We start from the raw sequence: 13,768 nt of genomic DNA on the forward strand, positions 1-13,768 counted from the left end.
ATATTACTTTGAATTTACATATAATTTATATAATGTAATTTTATAAAATACTATATAATTAAGATTAATTTAGGTGCGTATATATATATATATTTGGTTAATCTTTACATAAATTTGATTTATAAAATCAAATTAAACAAGAAGACAGTATATTTTCCAAGATACATCTGACAATTCTGTATGGCCAGCATAAGACAACATGTAACAGGTTATTTAGCAACACATGTAGTTTGTTTGTTTGTTTGTTTGTTATTTGGTTTTTAGGAGCATTAGCAACTAAGGCCATATTGCTCCGGGGATGTGCGGTGGTCATTCCCTGCCCTTTCCGCATCCTCCGTATTTGGTGGTCATGGGCTTGAACCCTGGTCTAATCAAGAAGCGTGTGCTATGCACTGCTGCTCCTGCCCACCTGGCTATGGAGATGCCAACACATGTAGTGAACATAATTGTAGAAAAGTTGTGTTGAAGAAGCAGTGTAACTTAGGCTTCTAGCGTGCAAAATTCTTAATGGAATGATGCCTATTAGAACTATTTAATTTGTGAACTATTTAATTCTCCAAAACTGTTATGGACTAAAGGTGAAATGATGAAGAGGTACTCACAATGGTAACTGATACTGCTCTATGCAAAATGAAGGTAGAAAAATCAATAGAAGTGCTTTTTATGAACCTAACTTGCATAACCTATTTGGAATAATTTCATTCTGTCTGTCAGAAGAGCTTTCCTGAAGTCCTCCCCCTCTACATGTGGAAGAATACAAAATCTTACTAGAGCATATAAGTTATGCGAGGGAGTCAATTATGGACAGATGGAGTACTTGGCTCACCTTCATTTCATCACCCACACTTTAATGATGTTAAGGAGATGCTGTTTTTACTGAGGATGTTCAAAAATATGAAATATCAAATTGAAATGTATATTGAAACCATGCTGTTATTCACACTTATTTTTACTGTTAGGTCAAGAGTTTCAGAATTTTTGAGACAGGTGATGTTTCTTTCCATGATTCTTTAGTTGCTGTGGATACTGTCTAGAACAAACTACAATTGACAAATGTGGAACTTATATTACAAGATTATATTATGGGTTTGTTAAGGGTCCAATCAAATTTTTCAGACAAGACAAATTTGATTGGATACTACGATGTGTGGTCACAAAGGAACTGAATGCAAAAATAATTTTGATATCATATACTTGGATTTCAGGAAAGCTTTTGATATTGTTACACATGGAAGGCTACTGTACAAATTGGAGCAGTATGGTATTAAGGGCAAGTTGCTACAATGGATAAAAGGATGGTTGAGAGGGAAATGACAGAGAGTCGTAATAAATGGACACTGCTCTTCGTGGACAAATGTTATTAGTGGAGTCCCCCAGGGTTCGGTTCTGCCACTGTTGTTTTGTGTATTTATCAATGGTATCGATGAAGGTATATCAGGCTTAATGTCCAAGTCTGCAGATGATACAAAGGTTGGCATGGTTGTTAATAACAGTAAAGACAGTATGCTACTGCAACAGGATCTAGAAAAGTTAGGCAGATGAGCTGAGAAGTGGCAACTGGAAGTTTAATATTGACAAATGAAAATACTGCACATGGGTAGCAGTAGAAATGTACCAACTGTTTGGTACAACATTCAGAGAAGTGGAGAATGAAAAAAACCTGGGGGTAATTGTGCAGTCAGATATGAAGAAATTCTCTGACAGTGCAGACAGGCTGCCAATAGAGTATTGTCAATGATATATAGGATTTTGCTAGCAGAGACAAGGAGGTGATTATCCCTTGTATAAGACAATGGTCAGGCCACACTTTGAGTATTACATGTAGGTCTGGAGGCCTCTTTTTCGGAAGGATGTAGAGTTGCTAGAATGAGTACAAAGAAGGGCAACAAGATTGGTGAGAGGAACAAAGGGGTGCTCTTACAAAGAAAGGCTTAAGTTCTGCAAGTTGCAGCATCTGGAGACTAGGCACCTGCAAGGTGATCTGATTGAGGTGTACAAGGCTTTGAATGGTTTGAAGAGGCTCAATGCTGATGGGATTCTTCTGCTTGCTCAGATTACAAACCTGAAGGGGCATAGATCAAATTTAGGAAAGACAGTTGCAGAATAAATGTGCAAAAGTTTGCCTTTAGCCAGTGGGTAGTTGATTGCTGGAACAAACTTCCATCTGTTGTTGTGGAAATTGACAACTTAAATAAATTTAAGGTTGAACTAGACAAACATTTGGAGTAACCGGATGGGTGAAATGGGAAGGTTTTTTTTTTTTTTTTTTTTTGGCTGATGCTATATAAGCTTGCTTTCTTGCATGACATGCCTCAACTAATGCTAATGCTAAAGAAGAGATAGAAATGGTTATTTCCAACAATCTACTTGGCGCATTATGGCCTTAGCTGCCAATGCACCATTAAAAATCAAATCAAATCAAATCAAAATCAAATCCAACAATCATGGTTCCCAGAAAGCACTGTGAACTGCACACAGCACTTGCACAATTCTTCCTTTGGGGATGTCTTCATTGTTGGCATCATGCTATACAAATGCTGTCCAATATAAATGTTGAAAGATCTTTCTCCGCATACAAACTAATTCTCTTTGTTGTGGTGTGTTACTGTAATGGTAACACCCAAAATACCTAATTTTTTTCTAGCAAAAATGTACTAAATTATTAAAACATATTTTAGCATTTTAATGCATATTTGACTCCTTTTTAAAGCACAGAGGCATGCACTGATCTATGTTTTTGATGCATATAAATCACCTCTCTAATGATAAAAATCGAATGGCTTTAAAAATATATAGAAACAGAAACAAATATTTTTATGACTAAGGTTCAACAAAAAAATTTTGTGCAGTATCACTTTAAAAAATGTCTTTATTTTTACATTAAAATGAAAAAATTCCCTACTTTAAAGCATACAATAGGAACTTACACATAAGTTTAAAATGTAGTCAAAATTTACTGTTTCCAGAAATTACCACACTGATTCCTTTAAGAGTTAGACCATTTTTTATAATAAAAACAGTTAACTTCTTTATACATTGTTGTAATTATTAACTTGCATTAACATGCTTTTTTCTCAACTAAGAATTAGACATACTGGCTATTTCCCACCATCTCAGTAGAGAGGGGAAAAAATGCCTATGTCAAGAATGAGAGACATTGAGGCAAAGAGTAAATATGATTATTATCCTCTCTTTACTTATTTATTAATCAGCACATCTTACAGGTGATATATTTCATGTCCATATCCATTCCACAACCTAATCAGGCAGTGCTGAATCCGGGGGGAGGGGGGATGAGTTTCACCCCTGGTGGAATAAAATTTGTCCCCTGGGGAAAATAGTAATTTTTATTTTATAAAACACCAATTCAATATATTTATGTCAAATATACACAACACAAAAAAATCACATCAACTAAGTGTGGTACTTGTTATGTGGTACAAGGTGATGATAAATCATTAAAATTCAAAAGACATGAAATTTTCAAAATAATTAAATGTGCAATATTTCTGGCTGCACAAATTGTAACTAAAAGCCACTATTTCAAGTGTCCACATTTTTGTTTTATGGGGTTCAGGTTCCTTCATTTTCACACAAATGATATACTTGTGACTAATTCTTTGTTTGTATACTGCAAACATTGCAGTCCGCATATAGGTTCACCTGAATGGGTTCCTGACAGATGCTGTTATAATTATAAAGTGCCATGCGGCTTTCAGGGAAAAGCTAAATGCCTGGGCAGAGAGGAGAGTCTACTGAAGCAGCTAATTGAATCCAGTTTTTCTTTATGGTTTTCACATTCCCTTTGTTTTTTTTCAAGACTACAAGATGGTTTGGTCCTAGCCTATAAACAATACATTTTACAACCTTTTTATCATATATACATCTGTACTGTAAGATTGCATGAAGATAAGCTTAGAGGGTCGGAATGAGTTATCGGAAATATAATAATTGAAGTGATTGACACACATGCAAAGAAAAAGGAAACAAGAATAAGATTATTACAACACAGTACTTGCATGTTTGATTATAATTTGTATAACTTTTTTTTTTGCGAATTTTAAATCGGTGATTTTCGTATTTACTGTGATTATTGTCAATAATGTGGGTTTTGTGAACGACTATTAGTATTTAGATGTTAAACAATAAATATTTCCTTTTGTTTTCTCATATTTTTTTATTATAACATTCATAAATATTCATAATCTGTATATTTATATTTATATGCATATTTTAAATTTATATTTATGCATAAATATAAATATACAGATTTGTTTGTAACATATACATATGTTGTACACATATACTACATGTATCCCCTGAAGTTTACATTCCCCTGCGACATGTGCCCCAAAATTTACATCCCCCCGGTGCAAACGCTCTGGATTCAATACTGTAATCAGGATATGTAATTTTAGAATATACTAAAATATGTGCAATAGGCATAAATTATGGGATGCTAAGCCACAGTCAATTAAAACCATGACTTAAGTAATAATTGAGCTAACTAATAAAAAAAAATTGTCCTTAAAATTAATGAATGGTGGTGAAAAATTAATTAACAGGATAAACAGCAAGTATATACTGATGAGATTAGCGATATTGGCATTTATGGTTAGTAATAATGAAATTTATAATTTCAAGTTCATTAATAATAAAAAATAATAATTTGGGGATCAGAAAAAAAAATATACACACACATATATATATATGTGTGTGTGTATAATTGTATTATATTCCTCAGAATCCATCAATTCCAAACATTTTATAGACAACATATAAAATAGCTAGTATTTTTATTTATTTACCTTCAAATTATTATAAAACAAAAAAAGCAGATATATATATATATATATATATATATATATATATATATACTGAATTTTTAGAACTACACAAGATATATCACTAAGGTGACCAGGTCTTCCAGAATCCAATACAGGTCACCTCATAACCCAGCTATTATAAGGAGGATACATGTTTAAGTTAAGAAAGGCATTTAAAAGATTTTTAATAACTATTCCAAAAATAATATAGATAGATCATAATTAGACATGAAAAAAGAAGAAGGAAGAAAGAGGGACAGAGAAATAACAGGGCATATATTCAAAAAACACCTGTTCTGCTGCAGAAAGATGGTTGGTTACATTATATAATGCATGTGTTCCTATAAAAACGTTTTAGAAGTAACATTTGGTGTACAACTTCGCCTTACACAAACTGCAACACATTTCTTTAGAAACTGTAATAATAATAACACAAATAAATGGCTCACAATCTGATGCAAAAATAATGCATAATTTTTAAAAAATTGCAGCCAATATTATCAAAAATTTCCGCATGAAACGCTTACCAAAGAAAATACACAAAAATTTCACTGACATCATTTTGCAACAAAAATAATAAAATATGTTTGCCAATTATGTTTTGATGAGATACTTATGAAAAACTTTAAGCTATAATACATAATATGTACTGATGTTACCATTTATACACACAGACAGATATCATATATATATATATATACATATGACCGCCAGCTAGCAAAAAGCAAAACATGAATAAACGCGAAACACACCAGGAACGTTTTCAAGTACATTAAAAAAAAAAAGATCCTCACGTATATGAGCTGCTCTATATAAGTCACGAATGGGACATCAACCATTTAATTAAGGCGGAAGTGAACAGTCAAGTATGCCAAGCGGTGGGTATATCTCTGATTCACATGTGAGCAAAACGTGCGATAACTACTTACGCGGAAAGGATACTACCCCAACTTTGGAAAAGGCATTGGCTTCCGAAGGCATCTGATCGCGCTCATCCTCTTCCAGTGCGCAGACGTTACGACTCAGCGTCTCCGCATATTTTTAACCGGCCTCGGTAGAGTTATCTTACTCGTAAGAGAAGAGAGAGGGTAACTGAAACAGTTGTGCTAGCGATGAACAAACACTTGGCGAGCTTCCTTATACTGAAATATCATTTAGAAGGTATATGAATATACTTGTATATGTTAATTAGCAGACAATAAACAAGAGAAGTGCAGAAAACCCAAGGTTCTGTGTGGCAAGTCTCCAATGTTCGTAAAGTACGATTGCAGTCAAAAATTATGTCCAACCTGTATTATAAATGTAAGCTACATTTAGCTAACAAAGTTCTGTAATCATTGTTTCTATCCCTTAAAAAAAAAAAAAAAAAAAAGGAAAAACTTATTTTGAAACTGTTATTGATTCATTTAGTTTTCTGCAAAAAGTCTTTAACAATAGATTTGATTTAAAACAAGAATCCAACGAGCTGGGGCGTTGAAAGATAACGCGGTCACCGTTTGATGCATGAGGGATATTTCTTGTGTTTGCACTAGTGTTTATGTGGGCGTGTGTCCACGTGTGGATTTGTGGATTAATAAGCAAAAAAGTCAGTTCTAACGTATAATAAGATAAATATTATTAAAATAACAACCTTTTCAATATTTTAAATTTGTAGAATTTTTTGCTTATTAGAAATGAACTAAATTATTTAAAATGTAATATTAAGGTCTCCGCTGGGCCACCTTGAAGAACTGCGCGACAGGTATTGGAGCTCTCCCAATCCCCGCTCTCTCGTCGAGCCTGACAAGTGCCAACTGCTATAACGTTGACTTTTCAGTCTCGCAATACCAAAATTTCGAGCAATTAATAAAAAAATTTATTAATTAGATAAAATGAAACGTCGTTCCAGCAAGGATATTCAATCTTGTATTTCCTGCAGGACTCGGAATGGACCTGGAGCACACCGTAAGGCCATTCTAGTTCGTCATAAGCATCAGTAATGTCATATATGTACATATATCGACTACTGATTAAAAATAAGACAAGAGTGTCGTTTCGTAAAATTTTACATTTCAACTCGTAAACTATGAAAAAAGCCAGGGCCGTGCCGACCCGAAGTGGCGATGCACTGCACTTCTATGGCTACAAAATCGAAAAGGCGGCGCAGCGAATTAATTAAATGAAATAAAGTAATTATATTAAATAACAGTACTTAAATGAATATTTACGAATATTCACTGTATAAATTTACAGATGTCGGAAATCACCGGTGGCGCCCAAACACTATGTTTAATGTTAATACAAAAACAGTGCATTTTAATTTATGGTTGTTTATTTTTATGAGTCACAATTAAAAAAATAAAACTCAAATGTTATCCACATAAATGCTAATTGTAAGTGAAATTAAGTTTTAAAAATTACATAACTTTTCTACTTTTCTTTTTATTAAAAAAGGGGTAGCAAAAATAAAGTCAGAGGAAGCAGTGACATGCTACAGAAAATTGGTCCTGTAAAAAAATAAAACATCTACCACCGCAGAGCCATTTGGGGGAAAAGTGGGGGAATGCAGCCCGGAACTAAACTAATTATTTAAAGGGGGGGGGGGAATAATAAATGAAAAATTAAAAAGAAATAAAAAATATATATAACAGTAAAACCTGCTCCTACTCCATAACACCTCAAAATCATAACTCCAAATAAACTAGTGCTACAAAATTGTGAACAGCCTGGGACCCCAGGACTTATGGTTCTACTGTTGCTCCCCATCCACAACTCGAAGTTCGACAGTCTAGAGATATTTCAATAATTACGTAACGGGGACGGGGAAGAGTCGCGTACGATTAGTTTCGTGTGGAAGGTGACACGTGAATGTCATATAACAGTTTTTTTCGTAAAAAATAAACAATGCGACCCAAGCTAAAATATTCTGTTGTGTAACAATGGGTCACACATTATTACAAAATTTTATAAAGTGTTCAAATTTTTTAAAGATAGCATTATTACGTAACTAGTGAACTACTTACTCCTTAGGAAGTAATAAAAAAAATATGTGCTTGTTACAGTGTGAGTCTCGCTCACGATGTGTTATGTAATTAACTGTATTAAATAATATAATAAACGAAGGCATAACTAGAACAAAGTGACGGTGACCCCAGCCACGGGCACCGAATGGAGTTGACTTAAAATTACTGAATCTAAAATTTACCCTTAAATGGACTTAAAATATGACAATTGTTATTACTGTAATCAATTATAAAAACCTCTCGCTGTTATATAAAAAGTATAATTTTATAGATAATAATTTATATTATAATTATGAGAAAAGCGCACCCTTCTGACATTTGGACATAGGCGTCAAAATTCCTAGTTTCGCTTTTGATAATGACTACAGTATTTCGATATAATATGAATGTAAATGCTGACGTTTCTTACAGCCACTTATTAGGAAAAAAAAAGAATCATTTGAAAGGTAGGTGGAATAAATTTGAAAATGAAAGGGTTTTAAAAAGTTTCATCCTTGGTATAAAAATATAAATAGCCGATTTTACATTGATTTTATCTGTTTAAAATCAATGTAATTCTGAGAATGACTGGTGCTGTCCAGCTGAAACGTTAGCCTTTAGCATTATGATATTCAGTATCTTGATATTATTTGATTACCTTATTTAATACAATATTTCGTTTAACGTCATATCGTAAATAGGATGGGTGTGTATATATGTATAAAGAGTGCTAAACGGGGCGGCATAAAGGTATATATATATATAAGCATAATGTATAAGGCTAGAATAAAATAATAGTGGGTAAAATTTTGGTAGGCATCATATGAGAAAAAAAAATTATATATACAGTGTATATATAATTTTTTTAGAGGAGGAGGAGGATTGTAAGATCCCTATCTTACAAAATAAACCCCAGGGGCTCACATCTGGTGAGTATGGGCTTGGCACACCCAGGGTCCTGAGCTGGATATCATCATTCTTCTCTTTCTTGGTGATTCTCTCTCTCTCTCAGGGTAACTCGGGATTTTTTTTTTTTTTTTTTTTTGGCTGGTGCAGCATAAGCCTCAGGCTTCCTTGCACCATATAGCTAATAATAATAATAATAATAATAATAAGTCTGAAAAAATAATAAATTTTTGTATTTTGAAATTAGTTATTTTTAAATAGATAGGGTTAGGCTAATGGAGTTGTGTATCTGATGTTTCCACAGTTGTTTAGTTTGTTTGAATTAGAGCGCGGATTAGCGTTGTCAATGGGGGGGGGGGGAGTTCATTCTAAAACAAAACAATAGAAGTGTCAGTTGGTGACTGTTATGTGTAAATATAACGGATGCAGCACACAGGTATGGCCGTAAAGATAAGTTGGGAAGGAAAAAAGGCACCGTACCCAAACTGTAAGTGCATGAATCAAGAAAATACATAGTACCGTAAAGATGAAGGGAAAATAAGAGTTAAGATTTGATCGCGGAGAGAAAACGGTCTGTACTTCAGGGGAGAAAATCAGCCGTGACCCTAGTAATGGAAGACTCCTTAAGTTTCGGTGGATACAAAGTTATGCGGTTGTAAACTGCATAACTTTGTATCCACCAAAGTTCAGTTTTCAACGGCATGACTTTGCCACGCCATTGAAAACTGAAGGGCGGCTAAGTCGGGCGAAGAGCATAGAAAAAAGGATCAGGGGATTTAGAGTGTGGCCATTAAGTAAAGTAACTGATGGAGGCAGATCCGTAAACAAAACGGCTATTTCTGCGGAAGGATGGCTTGTATATACAGAAAGTTCCTTAGACAAAAAGGAGAGACTTTAGCGAATAAGAATAAAGATGAAGAGAAATTAATGGTGATTGGTCAAGGAAAGGAGGGAGAGGGATGAACAAAAAGGAGAAACACGAAGAGAGAGGAGGAGTGAGAGAGATTTTTGGGGGACGGAGATTTTTGGAAATGGGAGTGAGAACAGGGCCGGCACAGTTCAGTGGGTATTAATAAAAGTAAAGTGAGAGGAAAGGTTAAGAAAGAAAATGTTATGACAAGTGAAGATAGTTGCTAGAAGGTCTAAATGAATGGCCAGAGCAGTGTCCTAGAAGCAAAACCCTTGTACTGTGGAGAGAACCAGCAAAGAATGCAGTCCAGAGGTGTACGCCTAGTGGACCAGTAAGCCAGACCAAGGAAGACGACCGTTTGAAGGAAATCAGGAGCCAGGAACCCTATCAAGGCAGCGGGAAGAAAAGTAAAGTAAAGAGAAAGGCAGAGAAAGTAAGTCCTGGAATTTTGGTTATGTTAACTGATAGGCAGTGAATAGGACTGATAGGTCGAGCTGAATACTTTATTTTAAAAAAGGGGAACAGTGGTAGATAGAGAGAGTGAGTGTGAGATATCTAGCTGATGTAAAAGCATATGTGGAGTAACGTATTAGATGTTATTGTCATTAACAAATAGTTAGTGCTCTGAGTGGAGCAACCAGTTTGTTCATAACCCACAGAGATCTGAGGGCCAGAGAAGTTTATATGCCCAATTCGATGTTCATGTGTATCAAGAGAGAGAGAGGGAATAAAATGTAATTATGTATATATATATATATACAGTATATGTAAATATATGTTTAGATTGTAAACCACATCAGAATAGTGAATCAGAGAATAAAAAAGGGATAAGTTCCCACAATTGGAGAGACAGCCAGCCAGGGATAAAGTTCCCAAAATTGGCTTGTTGTGAAGCACTTCTAAGAGGTTGATTAAAAAGGGGGATAGCAACATACCTTTAGTCATATGCATGTGGAAGAAGGGATAGAAAAAATATATAAGGTAATTATATGTGTATGTGAAATTAGAAATTATATGAGGGATTATCCATATGTATTACTGTGAAGGAGCATGAATTGAGCCATGGTATATGCTAGTTAATTTAGTATTTTTTTTATTGCCCATATGTTTTACATGTTTATAAATGCATGGGAAGGAAAGAGGTATATGAGAGCATTACAATTATGTAGAGTAGAAGAAATCAGTGACTGATTGTATATTAATGATTAATTTAGTGGTGGTATTTTCCATATGATTCTAACTGTGCAATAAACTTTGTTATGTTGATAATACAAATGTCTCATCATTCAAGAGAAATACACAGAGCCCTATAGTAAACTACCATCCTGGTTGGGGGAAAAATAAAAGAAAACCTCATCGAGAATCTTCTGATACTAGGAAAGGTAAACAAAATAAAATAAGTGATCAGCAGATAGTTTGTGGGCTTTGGAGGATTTTGAGGTGCCAGTTGTTCTTCAGGAAAAATTATAATAACTACCAATTTGGGTTCGAAAGTATAGGGGTTATTCCTGGTTTTTCATTGCACACAACATGCAAATGGATCCATGAACACACTTATACAGACATTACACACAAGGGCGCAATATTATCTAAACGCTGACCTGTCTAAAACCAATTTCGCCAACAACACTCAGTCCGAATTGTGTTTGGTACGGCAGGAGAAATTTAGCAAAATCGACGCAATAGCTAACGTAAAATGCTAAAAAGTCTTTATCTTTATTATTTATCTTCAGTATCTTAATTATTATTATGATATAATGTACTATATCATAGTATTAATCATAACGTATTATTTATATTTATTAATCACTGGAGAAATACAGTATTTCACCATTAAAGGCAGCTGATCTGTTAAAGTGTCGTAACGTAATAGCTCAGACGAAAAAGCGTTACGGTTTTTAAGGCATAAGCGCTTCATAACGCGGTCCTGTTTTGGCGTAGAGACTCGTTTGCGTCCGGTTCCTTTTTTCCTATCAGCAGAACCAGTATTCTTGAATTTGGAAAGAAATCTACTCACTGTCGACTGATTACAAGACACTATAAGAATATGACATCCCCGGGGGGCTCACATCTGGTGAGTATGGGCTTGGCAAACCCAGGGTCCTGAGCTGGATATCATCATTCTTCTCTTTCTTGGTGATGCCTTCTCTCTCTCTCTCTCTCTCTCTCTCTCACACACACACACACACACACACACACACACACACACACACACACGGGTAACTCGGGAATTTTTTTCTTTTTTTGGCTGGTGCAGCATAAGCCTCAGGCTTCCTTGTACCATATGGCTAATAATAATAATAATAATAATAATAATAATAATGACGGGAAGATCATCCTTCCTCACGTAAAGCAACAATAGCACTCTTTCTTCGTGACGTCAACTGCACCTAACTCGCCATCCCGGCACAAGCAAGGAATGACTGCAACTCTTTCAGAGCGTGCTTATATAGCTGAAAGTAGCAGCTGATGCAATATTATGTCATCACATATGCGTGTAAATCTTATCTGATGCAATCTGTAAGAAATATTGCCATATACTTACGTTATTCGGACGACAATTACAATTTTAGGGGGTGATGCACTTTCTTTGAACACCAGTGTACCTTTTGGTTTTTGTTGTTGCAGGGTTTTTGGCGCATCAGCAACCTAAGCCATATTGCGCCCAGTATGTCTCTAAATTGGTCGATTTACTGTTTATTGGACGAAACACCATGTTACCCTCGCCTGAAACCGACTAACTCAGCCACGTTGTGAAAAAGCCCATAAAAATTCCTGACATGTTTGAAGGCATTTGAACTCAGTTCTTTTCCACCCGGTGTGGTGAGGACGGCGATTGTACCCATCTGTGCTACCCACGAGGGCCTGATATACCTTCATCAATATCATTAATAAATACAGAAAACAACAATGGGCCCAGCACCGAACCCTGTGGGACTCCACTAATAACAATTGATAACCACTGTCTACTCCCACTGAACTATCCCTGTATTCACAGCAGTAACTTACCTTTAATGTCGCAGTGCTCCAATTTGTGCAGCAGTCTTTTCTGCATCAAAAGCTTTCCTGAAATCCATGTGTATGATATCAAAATTATTTTTGTATCGATTTCGTTTGTTACTACTATGTCATAGCATTTAATCAATCATTTTTGTCAATATTAAACTTCAAGTACAGCATCGGTAATTTCATGTATTTACTTGATAATTAAAAATAAGATATTTCATTAAGGAGCATTCCGTTTTGTAACATTTTTTATTTCAGTTCATGATGTTTCTTTAAAAAACCGACAATGCAGGTAAAGAGCGTTGGAACTGAACATGGGCAAATGATACAGTAAGATCCCTCAAAGGCCGGTCCAAGCTTTCTTGGACTGTAAATTGATTATTGATTAGTATTCAGTATTGATTAGTGATGTAACAATCCATCTTTGCTGCAAAAATTATATACAAGTAGTCAGATAAGGCTGTGTTGATCCAGAATAAGGAACTTCCTTAGAATTATTATTATTAATATCATTTTATTTGCACATCCATGGGACCCCCGGAACAGCCTGATTCGTCTAGAAGGGTGTACATTATGCAAATTCGAGTTGATTACATTGATTACAATTTCAAGAAATCAAAACGGATTGAAAATATAAAATAAAATAAATAACTAAATAAATACAAAAAAAAAAAAAAAAAAGAGAGATTTCATTGCACTCAGGTTTAAGGATTGTGACCTTTCGGCATTGAAATAATTTAAATTCGTCTTTATTAAGGGACAACAAAACTAAAGCAATTTTTTTTTTGTAGCTTTCCGCCCTCTTTTATCGAGCTCCAGCGGCAAAAACTTTATTCACAAGAGAAAAGTCATATTCTGTGTTTACTTTAATCAAGACTTTGTACCTGTTAAGATATACAAGAAAAAGAAAATGTAAATAGTGATATATTGTTTCTGGGTAGTTGTGTTTGAGTATTAAATAATGCTCAAACACGAATACTCAGAAACAATATATATCGTTCCAGGATCCCTCTCGGCGCCCTAGGCGGATGCCTGGTTCACCTGTACCTTGGGCCAGCCCTGCTCACACTTGAAGAGAATTTGTAAATTTCATGTAAACAGCAGAACCTTTCAGTTCGTTATACGTGGTCTTCGAAATA

The 13,768-nt window shown here is 34.8% G+C and overlaps 1 protein-coding gene across 3 annotated transcripts in view; it reads right to left on the bottom strand.

The window, feature by feature from the left end:
* Window positions 1–13,768, bottom strand: part of LOC150076090 (cationic amino acid transporter 2-like) — a 259,400-nt gene that overhangs the window by 216,381 nt on the left and 29,251 nt on the right. The window contains exon 1 of one of the 3 annotated variants that reach the window (XM_090387001.1): window positions 5,756–5,885. The exons of 1 other annotated variant lie outside the window; for it this stretch is intronic. The gene's annotated coding sequence lies outside the window, so the exon portion shown is untranslated. Of the gene's footprint in view, window positions 1–5,620; window positions 5,886–13,768 lie in introns of those variants that run through there. One more of the 3 variants, XM_090387000.1, reaches the window with a different exon arrangement.

The sequence above is a fragment of the Mastigoproctus giganteus genome, chromosome 13 (assembly GCF_048544385.1).
Source record: "Mastigoproctus giganteus isolate SK-2022 chromosome 13, ASM4854438v1, whole genome shotgun sequence".
Classification (NCBI taxonomy): domain Eukaryota; kingdom Metazoa; phylum Arthropoda; class Arachnida; order Uropygi; family Thelyphonidae; genus Mastigoproctus; species Mastigoproctus giganteus.